This window comes from Rhincodon typus, chromosome 11 (genome assembly GCF_021869965.1).
Source record: "Rhincodon typus isolate 14 chromosome 11, sRhiTyp1.1, whole genome shotgun sequence".
Lineage (NCBI taxonomy): Eukaryota > Metazoa > Chordata > Chondrichthyes > Orectolobiformes > Rhincodontidae > Rhincodon > Rhincodon typus.
The window spans coordinates 32,691,835-32,701,502 of NC_063342.1; the positions used below are offsets into that span (position 1 = coordinate 32,691,835).

Below are 9,668 nucleotides of genomic sequence, written 5' to 3' on the forward strand. Positions count from 1 at the left end.
ACCTTTTAACATTCACTTTCTCAACCATTTATGCACAATCAGTATTTCACCATTGACAAGATGCACTGCAACAACTCAACCAATCTTGTAAGCCCCTTCCAAACTTGCAACATCTACCACCTAAAAGGCCATGGCAGCAGGTACATGGGAGTACCACCATCTACAAAATGGCAGCATGGTGGCTCAGTGGTTAGCACTGCTGCCTCACAGTGCCAGGAACCCAGATTTGATTCCACCCTGGGCGACTGTCTGTGTGGAGTTTGCACATTCTCCCCGTGTCTGCGTGGGTTTCCTCCGGGTGCTCCGGTTTTCTCCCACAGTCCAATGATGTGCAGGCTTGGTGGACTGGCCATGCTAAATTGTTCAGGGATGTATAGATTAGGTGGGTTATAGGGGGATGGGTCTGGGTGGGATGCTCTGAGGGTTGGTGTGGACTTGTTGGGCTGAAGGGCCTGTTTCCACACCGTAGGGATTCTATGATGCAATGATCTCTTCCTAGCCACACACCATCCTGAATTGGAACTATATGACCATTCCCACGTAAGTCCTGTTGCAAGCAGCTGTTTGTAGGCTGGCATCAGGGGATGCGTACAAAATGGGATTTTGCCAGCAACAGGTTGCTGATTGGTTCGTGGAGTTGTGGCCAATTGCGGATGTCAAAGGCCACCAGCCTGACAACAATTATCTGGCTCCTGAGTAGCTGATGAGTGTGAAGAATAGTGGCAGAAGCCATTGGGCTGCTACATGGGCTGGTGGTGTGTTTTCTTTCCAGTGAAATATCTCAAGGCTGAAGAAAGTCACTTTATTTTCCCTCACCAGTTATTGTATGCAGTGGCCTTTAACCAGTAACGAAGAGATTTTGAGGTTAATGGACCAAGCACCTGTACTTCCTGCAAGGAAGAGAAACTGAAGAAATAGAAAATCCTACCAGGGAACAATGAGGATCAGAGCCTTTGAACTGTTTACCCAGTTTGTTTCCTTCAGTCATTACATCAAGTATTTTTGTCAGCGTCTGTCGGGGTGGATGGATGTTATGAACTTGGATAAAATATTTAATTTTTATAATGACACCAGGAAAGCAGGACTTGATTCGCAATGTACTACCCTGGTGAGGCATAACAACAGTCTGACATCTTTAGCTTCCTTCAATCTTTTGACCTTCCCTCACAGAAGGTATCTTCCCTGTTAAACAAACAATTTCTTCCATGAAATATCTTGAATTATTGGATTTTTGTCATCCCTTCTCATTGGAGGCTTCCACAGAATTGCATTCTTTTTCATTATTTGTTCATGAGATGTAGGCATCACTGGTGACAGCATTTATTGCCCATCCCTAAATGCCAGGAGGGCAATTAAGAATCAACCAAATTGTTGTGGGTCTGGAGTTACATGTCAGGCAAAATAAACATGGACAGCAGATTTCTTTCCCTAAAGGCTACATTTGTGAACCAGATGGGTTGTTACAATAATCAGTAGTGGTTATATTATCACCATTAGGCTAGCTTTTTATTCCAGATTTTTTTTATTGAATTCAAATTTCACCATCTGCCAGGATGGGATTCAAACCCATGTTCCCAAAACATTGGGCTGGGATTCTATATCAAACCATATCTTTAACCATTGACAGCAGATTTTTATTCCCCATCTGCCTGTGGCTTTGTGCTGAAGCAGGTAATCATTTTACTTTTACTCTTGTTTGATTTGGACTCTCTCATTCCCCTGCTATGATTGCATTATTGGTGAAACTAACATTTAATTCTTCAGTTCTGCTATTTGATGAGGATTTTTGTGACTTGGCATCATCTCCATCACAGTTGCTGAGGATTCTTCCTTGGAAGATAAAGAAGTCAAATATTCTGCCTGAACTTACCTCTTCCAAATCCCCTCAGCATCTAACATCAGCCTTGAATCGTTAACTCTGCTTTCTCTCCACAGATACTGCCATACTTGCTAAGCTTTTCCAGCAATTTCTGATTTTATTTTTAACATCTCTTTCGTAGCTCTTCAGTTTCTGTATCCATGCCTCGTGATGCCTGCTTGCTATGATATCAACACTTGATGTGAGCTGTAAGTAATTTTTTAATTGCTTTTTCAACCTGAAATAATGTGCTGTATGTCTGGAACTGTATTTTATGTATAAAAGTCACCTGCTATTTGTAACTCAGGGGAGAGCCGTGGAGCTGCTCCTGACATGTTTGTGAATAAACCACGTGTATTGGACTTGGAGATAGTAGGAACTGCAGATGCTGGAGAATCCGAGACAACAAGGTGCAGGGCTGGATGAACACAGCAGGCCAAGCAGCATCATAGGAGCAGAGAGGCTGACGTTTCGGGCCTAGACCCTTCATCAGAAAAGGGGGAGGGGAAGGGGGTTTTGAAATAAATAGGGAGAGAGTGGGAGGCGGATAGAAGAGGGATAGAGGAGAGGATAGGTGGAGAGGAAACAAACAGGTCGAAGAGGCGGGGATGGGGCCAGGAAAGGTGAGTGTAGGTAGGGAGTTAGGAAGGGGATAGGTCAGTCCAGGGAGGACGGACAGGTCAAGGGGGCGGGATGAGGTTGGTCGGTAGGAGATGGAGGTGCGGCTTGGGGTGGGAGGAGGGGATAGGTGGGAGGAAGAACAGGTTAGGGAGGCAGGGACGAGTTGGACTGGTTTTGGGATGCGGTGGGGGGAGGGGAGATTTTGAAACTTGTGAAATCCACATTGATACCATTGGGCTGCAGGGTTCCCAAGCGGAATATGAGTTGCTGTTCCTGCAACCTTCGGGTGGCATCGTTGTGGCACTGCAGGAGGCCCAGGATGGACATGTCGTCTGAGGAATGGGAGGGGGAGTTGAAATGGTTCGCGACTGGGAGGTGCAGTTGTTTGTTGCGAACCGAGCGTAAGTGTTCTGCAAAGCGGTCCCCGAGTCTCCGCTTGGTTTCCCCGATGTAGAGGAAGCCACACCGGATGCAGTATACCACATTGGCAGATGTGCAGGTGAACATCTGCTTGATGTGGAAAGTCTTCTTGGGGCCTGGGATGGGGGTGAGGGAGGAGGTATGGGGGCAGGTGTAGCACTTCCTGCGGTTGCAGGGAAAAGTGCCGGGTGTGGTGGAGCTGGAGGGGAGTGTGGAGCGGACAAGGGAGTCACGGAGAGAGTTGTCCCTCCGGAAAGCAGATAAAGGTGGGGAGGGAAAGATGTCTTTGGTGGTGGGGTCGGATTGCAGATGGCGGAAGTGTCGGAGGATGATGCGTTGGATCCGGAGGTTGGTGGGGTGGTACGTGAGGACGAGGGGGATTCTTTTTTGGTTTTTATTGCGTGGACGGGGTGTGAGGGATGAGGTGCGGGAGATGTGGGAGACACGGTTGAGGGCGTTCTCGACCACCGAGGAGGGGAAGTTACGGTCCTTGAAAAACGAGGACAACTGAGATGTACGGGAGTGGAATGCCTCATCCTGGGAGCAGATGCGGCGGAGGCGAAGGAATTGGGAATAGGGGATAGCATTTTTGCAGGAAGGTGGGTGGGAGGAGGAGTATTCTAGGTAGCTGTGGGAGTCGGTGGGCTTGAAATGAATATCGGTTTCGAGGTGGTTGCCCGATATGGAGACAGAGAGGTCCAGGAAGGGGAGAGAGGTGTTAGAGATGGTCCAGGTAAATTTAAGGTTGGGGTGGAAGGTGTTAGTGAAGTGTATGAACTGTTCGAGCTCCTCGTGGGAGCACGAGGCAGCACCGATACAGTCATCAATGTAACGGAGGAAGAGGTGGGGTTTAGGGCCGGTGTAGGTACGGAAGAGGGATTGTTCCACGTAACCTACAAAGAGGCAGGCGTAGCTTGGGCCCATGCGGGTACCCATGGCTACCCCCTTTGTCTGTAGGAAGTGGGAGGAATTGAAAGAGAAGTTGTTGAGTGTGAGGACGAGTTCGGCTAAGCTGATGAGGGTGTCAGTGGAGGGGGACTGGTCGGGCCTGCGGGACAGGAAGAAGCGGAGGGCCTTAAGGCCATCTGCATGGGGAATGCAGGTGTAGAGGGACTGGACGTCCATGGTAAAGATGAGGTGTTGGGGACCAGGGAATTGGAAGTTCTGGAGGAGGTGGAGGGCGTGGGTGGTGTCACGGACATAGGTAGGGAGTATTGGACTTGGACTGCTAAGAGTTGACTTTTATATCTAACGGTGTCGATTTAGCCTTTCAAGCTCATTCTCTATTTAAGTGCTAATGCTAGTAGAATGGGCATTTATTTGGGAATTGCTCTTGGAATTTCATAGGAGTACACAGAAGTAGTTTTAAACTCTTCTATCATAAAAGTCAATTTTAATGTAATTAATCTAAGGAGTGTGTTTCAATAGGTGGTCAATGTCCAGGAACCTCTTCTCCCTCCTTGTTGCAGTATCTGCAGTGCAAACTCCAGCTCAAACTCTACGTCAGTACTCCTCCACTTGCTGCACATATGGTCATCATATGTTGCACTGGCATCTATCACTTCCCACATACAACAGCTGCAACACATTATGCCCCCCATCTCAATTCTATTGTGTTGAACACTGTGTACTCATCAGCAACCATCCCAACTTCTGACCTTATGATGGAGGGAAGGCATTGAAGAAGCAGCTGAAGATGGACGGGCCTAAGACACGAGCCTGAGGAACTCTTCCAGAGCTGTTTTACAGCTAAGATGACTGACGTCCAACAAAGACAACCATCTTGCTTCATGCCAAGTATAACTCCAATAGGTGGAGAGTTACCCCGAGTCTCATGGACCCTTAGCAAAATGAGTCGTTGATGCCGCACTCATAAGATGCTGCCTTGAAGTCAAGACAGTCACTTTCACATCCCCTCTGGAATTCAGCTACTTTGTCCACGTTTAAAGCAAGGCTATTGTAAGGTCAGGAGCTGAGTGGGCCTGGTGCAATCCAAACTTGGCATCCGTGAACATGTCATCGCTGAGCAAATGCTTTTTGATAGCACTGTTAATGACCTCATCCATCATTTACTGATGATCAAAAGCCGACTCATGGGGTAGTAAATGACCAGGTTAGATTTGTCTGTTTGTTTATATGATATAGCTAGGAAGTTTTCCACATTGTTGGGTAGATGCTGGTGTTGTAGCTCTTATAGCTTGGCTAGGGTTGCAGGAATTTCAGTATTATTCAGCACGTCTTCAGTATTATTGCAGGAATGTTATTAGAACCCATAGTCTTTTCAGGATCCAGTGAGTTCAGCTGTTCCTTGATATCACGTGGAGTAAATTGTAACGATACTATGGCTTTAAGAAGTGTATTTTGTTCTAGTTGTTTTTATGAAGAAAGGTTGAGACAGAGGTGCCAAATGGTCTGCTCATAGCCGTTACAGTTAACAGCTTGTGGTGCTTTAGGTTTTTTAAAAGTTGGAACAATAGAAGCAGCCTGAATGGGTGAGGTCAATCTCCCACAGAACCAGGATTAGCTTTTTGCAGTTGCTAGGATCTTGAAGCTGGATGTGGAAACGTTTATTCCTCTCTCTGTTATAGCTAAAAGCTGGGGGTTCTCTTCCTACTGCTAGAATAGCACATGAGACAATCTATTTTACTAAATTTGCCTTTGCCAAAAGGTGTGATTAAGGGATGTTACTATATTGAAACAGTTAACTAGTAGTAGTTAATATCTATATTATTTTGTTAAGTATTTTGAATTACAGTTAAGCATTTTTTTTTATTTTGTCTGTATTTTAACTCTGGTGTAAGAATACTGTGATTTGCTTTAAGTCAAGTAGTTTGACCAATCAAATTGCATCTGGAAGGCAACGCCTTACACTTACCTTCAAATTAAGAAAAAGTTAGGGTCTAGGGTATCTTCTTGATACATTTTGAGGGGGTTTGGTCTGGTCCATAACACAATCATCTTAGCCAAAGACTGGCATTTGTGAAGCTCGGGTCCTCAGGAAGATGCCAAAATTGATCATTCTCTCAGTGCTTCTGACTCTCAAGATTGTTGCAAATGTTTCATAACTGTCTTTTGCACTAATGTGCAGCCTCTCCTCCAATGAGTTGTTTAATTGTTCATTATTCACAACAGTAAGCACGATTGCAGAGTTTAGATGTGATCTATCATTGTAGAATCACATAGCCCTATCACTTGCTGCTTCTGTTCGGCACGCAAGTAATCCTGTTTTGTAGCTTTACCAGGGTGACACCTTATTTTTATACATACCTAGCGCTGCTCCTGGAATGCCCTCCTAAATTCTCCAGGACTGATTTCCTGGGCTTGATGGTAATAGTGGGGTGAGAGATGGCAGACCATGATATTGTGGATTGTGTTGGAGTACAATTCTGCTGCTAATGGCTCACTGCGCCTCATGGATGCCCAATCTAGCTCTATTCAAAGTCTTTCACATTTAGCATGGTGGGAGTGTCACACATGGAGGGTATCCTCAGGGTGAAGATGGGACTTAGTCCTTGTGGGGACAGTGTAGTGGTAATTCCTACTATCAGATGCATTTGTTGCAGGCAGATTGGTGAAGGTGAGGTCAAGTATGTTTTCCTTTTGTCAGTTCCCTCATCACCTGCTACAGACCCAGTCAAACAGATGTGTCTTTTAGGACTTGACTAGCCTAGTCAGAAGTGGTGCAGCTAAGCCTGGTGATGGACATTTATGTCCTTCAGCCAGAGTACAGTTTGCAGCCTTGTGATCCTGGAGGAGCACCCTAATTCATCAGCAAGGGGTAGGGAAAAGACAGATAGATGCTGTCATTATTGACGTTCTTGGTAAATTTTGGGTGTGGCCTGTGCTGATGAGATATCTCTTCAAGAGGCATTAGCATCCTTGGGCCTTGCCAACTCTGCTCGCTTCTGTTGTTTTCCCCCCACTGTTGATCTGCATGAGTACTCTATGAAAAATTTGATGAAAGATCACAGACCTGAAAAGTTAACTCTTTCCACAGATGCTGCGAGACTTGATGTGTATTTCCCAGTACTTCGCTTTTGTTACATCATCCATGAATAACAATGAAATAGCCAAGGACAAGTTGAAAGATTCCTAGGAATCTTCCTAGATTCAGCATGTTTAATCGATTCAGACCAGCAGCTAATAAAACCAACAGAATTCTGAATTATATAGCTAAAATACAGAATACAAGAAGTCAAAATCAAGTTATGCAGTGTGTTGGTCAGTTTCAACCTTGAGGAATGTGTCCTGTTCTAGTTGTTGAGAAACAACACAGTCAGTCAAGCACCAAAAGCAGTACAGAAAAGAACCATGAGGCTGATCTGTTGTGTCAGATTTGAGGTATTGTGAAAACAAGAAATACTGGTTTTCTTAGCCTAAAATAAAGCATCTGAGACATGATTTCATCAAGCATAAAGGCATAATTAATTTGGAAATGATTAATCAAGTATATCACGTAAGAATAAGATAAAGGCACCGAGTCAAAGTGGTGAAAAATAACTTTAGGATGCAGAGAATGAACACAAAACTGAATTCAGCAGGTTCAAATGCAGAAATTATTTAAGAAATATCTAGATTGTAGCAATGCGGTAAGGATAAGGTAGTTCTGGATGGTTAAACAACCATTGACATCCTCATGTGATCTTGTGATTATGAAAGTCAGATCTCAATTTGCAGGTGTCTATTTTATAGTCAGTTTTAGTTAGTTAATTAACAAAAGATTTTATTTAAAGAGTAGCCATAACACAATAAATCATCTTAAGACACTTCACAGGAGCATTTTAAAACAAAACATGAGACCAAGCAACAGTTAGTGGGATTCAGGACTGGCAACAGTTGCCTTCTGTCAATGCCACTGGTAGTAGCAGCTATAGCAAAGCATCATGCAGAATCAGTAAGGAACAACAGGCCAATGATGAGTGAGGGCAGGTTGGGGTTAATGGAAATGGAGTGTCAGGGCTTTGGAGACAAGGGGGCTCGTGATCATGCAGTGGGTGCTTAATAATGAGGCATTCCTCCCAGGATTGGCTTGCTGGGTAGTTTTGAGAAGTGTGGAAAGTCTTAGTGGCTCTCATCTAATCTGAGATGTCAAGGAATTGCAGTGCTAACTGGTGTCAATTGGCTAATTAGTGAAAATAACTGACGTTCCATTTCCCAGAAATTTTGTTTCAGCCTCCAATTTGTTCGTGGGTGGTTTTGCTACCAGCAGGAGACTGATACAACCTCCCTCAATTTTAAATAGGCTCAGCTTGATTAATTTCTGCTCATTCGGTCAAATGATCAAAAGCTTGGCCAAAAGAAATAAGTTTTAAGGAATGTCTTAGTCAGGTGCAGAGATTTATGAAGGGAATTCCAGGAGTTAGGGCCTGGGCAACTGAAGGTATGGTGTAATACAGTAATTAAAATTGGGGAGGGTCAAAGGGTTGTGGGGCATACGTAAACAACAGAAAGTGAAGGCATAATGATGATCATTTAAAAATCAAGATACTGCTTAACAGAGAGCCCATACAGGGAGCATAAGCATGGTAAGTGAAAGGGAATTGGTCTGAATAAGACTTGGACATTGTTTTGGATAACCTTAATTTTACAGAGGATAGAATCTGAGAGATCAGCCAGGGTGTATTAGAATAGTCAAGTTGGATAAATAAAAGGTACGAAAGAGAGTTTTAATGGAACCTGAGCTGAGACAAGGCAAAGTTGGGCAGTATTAGAGAAAAGTGGAAATAGATGTTCTTCTGTGTTTGCTGCACCTCACCTAACAAGTGCTGATCAATGCTAGTTAAACATTTAGCTTTATTTTGTGTTCACATTCAGTAAGATATTAGAAACTTGTGTCTACTTAATTAAGTATTGCTTGTTAATAGAAGGGCTTTTGGATAAAGTGTATGTGAATAAAACGAAAAAATTATAGACACTTCTCATTTTAACCAGATTCTTCCTTCCTTTCTTAAATATTCAGGGTAGTGAATGACAGTCACAGTACATATCTGAAAGAAAAGAACAGTTTCAATAACATTTTAAAATGTTCAAACAACATCTGCATTATTAAAACTGTCAGCTGCAAATATGTAGCAATGATATCTAATGTTTAAAACTAAGTTTTTTTTAAAAAATGGTGCTTTCCTTTAAAATCAATTGAAACTCTGTACTCCTTTTCAATCAGGAGTTATGAAATTGTAAATCTCAATTGAAAGTTCAAGTAACACCATAAATTATTTTTAGGATTATGGAACTCTTAATTCCCTCAAATTTTTGTGTTGTTGAGAACAAGGCATACAGTTGAAGTGTTTTGTCTTGCTTTCATCATGACAAGTACAAGAATATCAGCTTTCAAAGTACGCAACAATTTACACTGCATGAGAAAACAAGTGAGTTTTTCAAGCTGGTTGAGTTTTCTCATTGGAAAAAGTGCCAGGGAAATATTGTACCACATGCTGGTTTAATTTTGAACAAAGACAAGTTTCTTTTTCCTGCAGAGGACAGGTCCTTGCTTATGAATACATGTTGTTTCGGAAACATTGTGAGCTTTTAGTCAATGATGAAGTAGCAAGAGGTGGGATGATTCAGGAAAATAAAAATTTAAAAGCACCAAAGGAAGTATCAAGACTGTAGAACAGAGAAACAGTTTGGGTAAAATTAAATTTAGCAAAATGGGTCAGGAAACACAGAAAGCTTGACAAAGGTAATAAGTACCAGTGACTAAAGGTGACATGGGGGGGGCGTGGTGTGGAAAACAAGGTGGTTGGGGGGGGGGGGGGGGGGGGGGGGG

At 43.4% G+C, this 9,668-nt stretch overlaps 1 protein-coding gene across 1 annotated transcript in view; it reads right to left on the reverse strand.

Annotated features, from left to right (window-relative positions):
* Positions 1-6,984: 6,984 nt before the first annotated feature.
* The window catches only part of cfap91 (cilia and flagella associated protein 91), an 82,711-nt gene continuing 80,027 nt past the window's right edge, over positions 6,985-9,668 (reverse strand). Inside the window, exon 13 of the mRNA XM_048603087.1 lies at positions 6,985-8,886. The gene's annotated coding sequence lies outside the window, so the exon portion shown is untranslated. The remainder of the gene's footprint in view (positions 8,887-9,668) is intronic.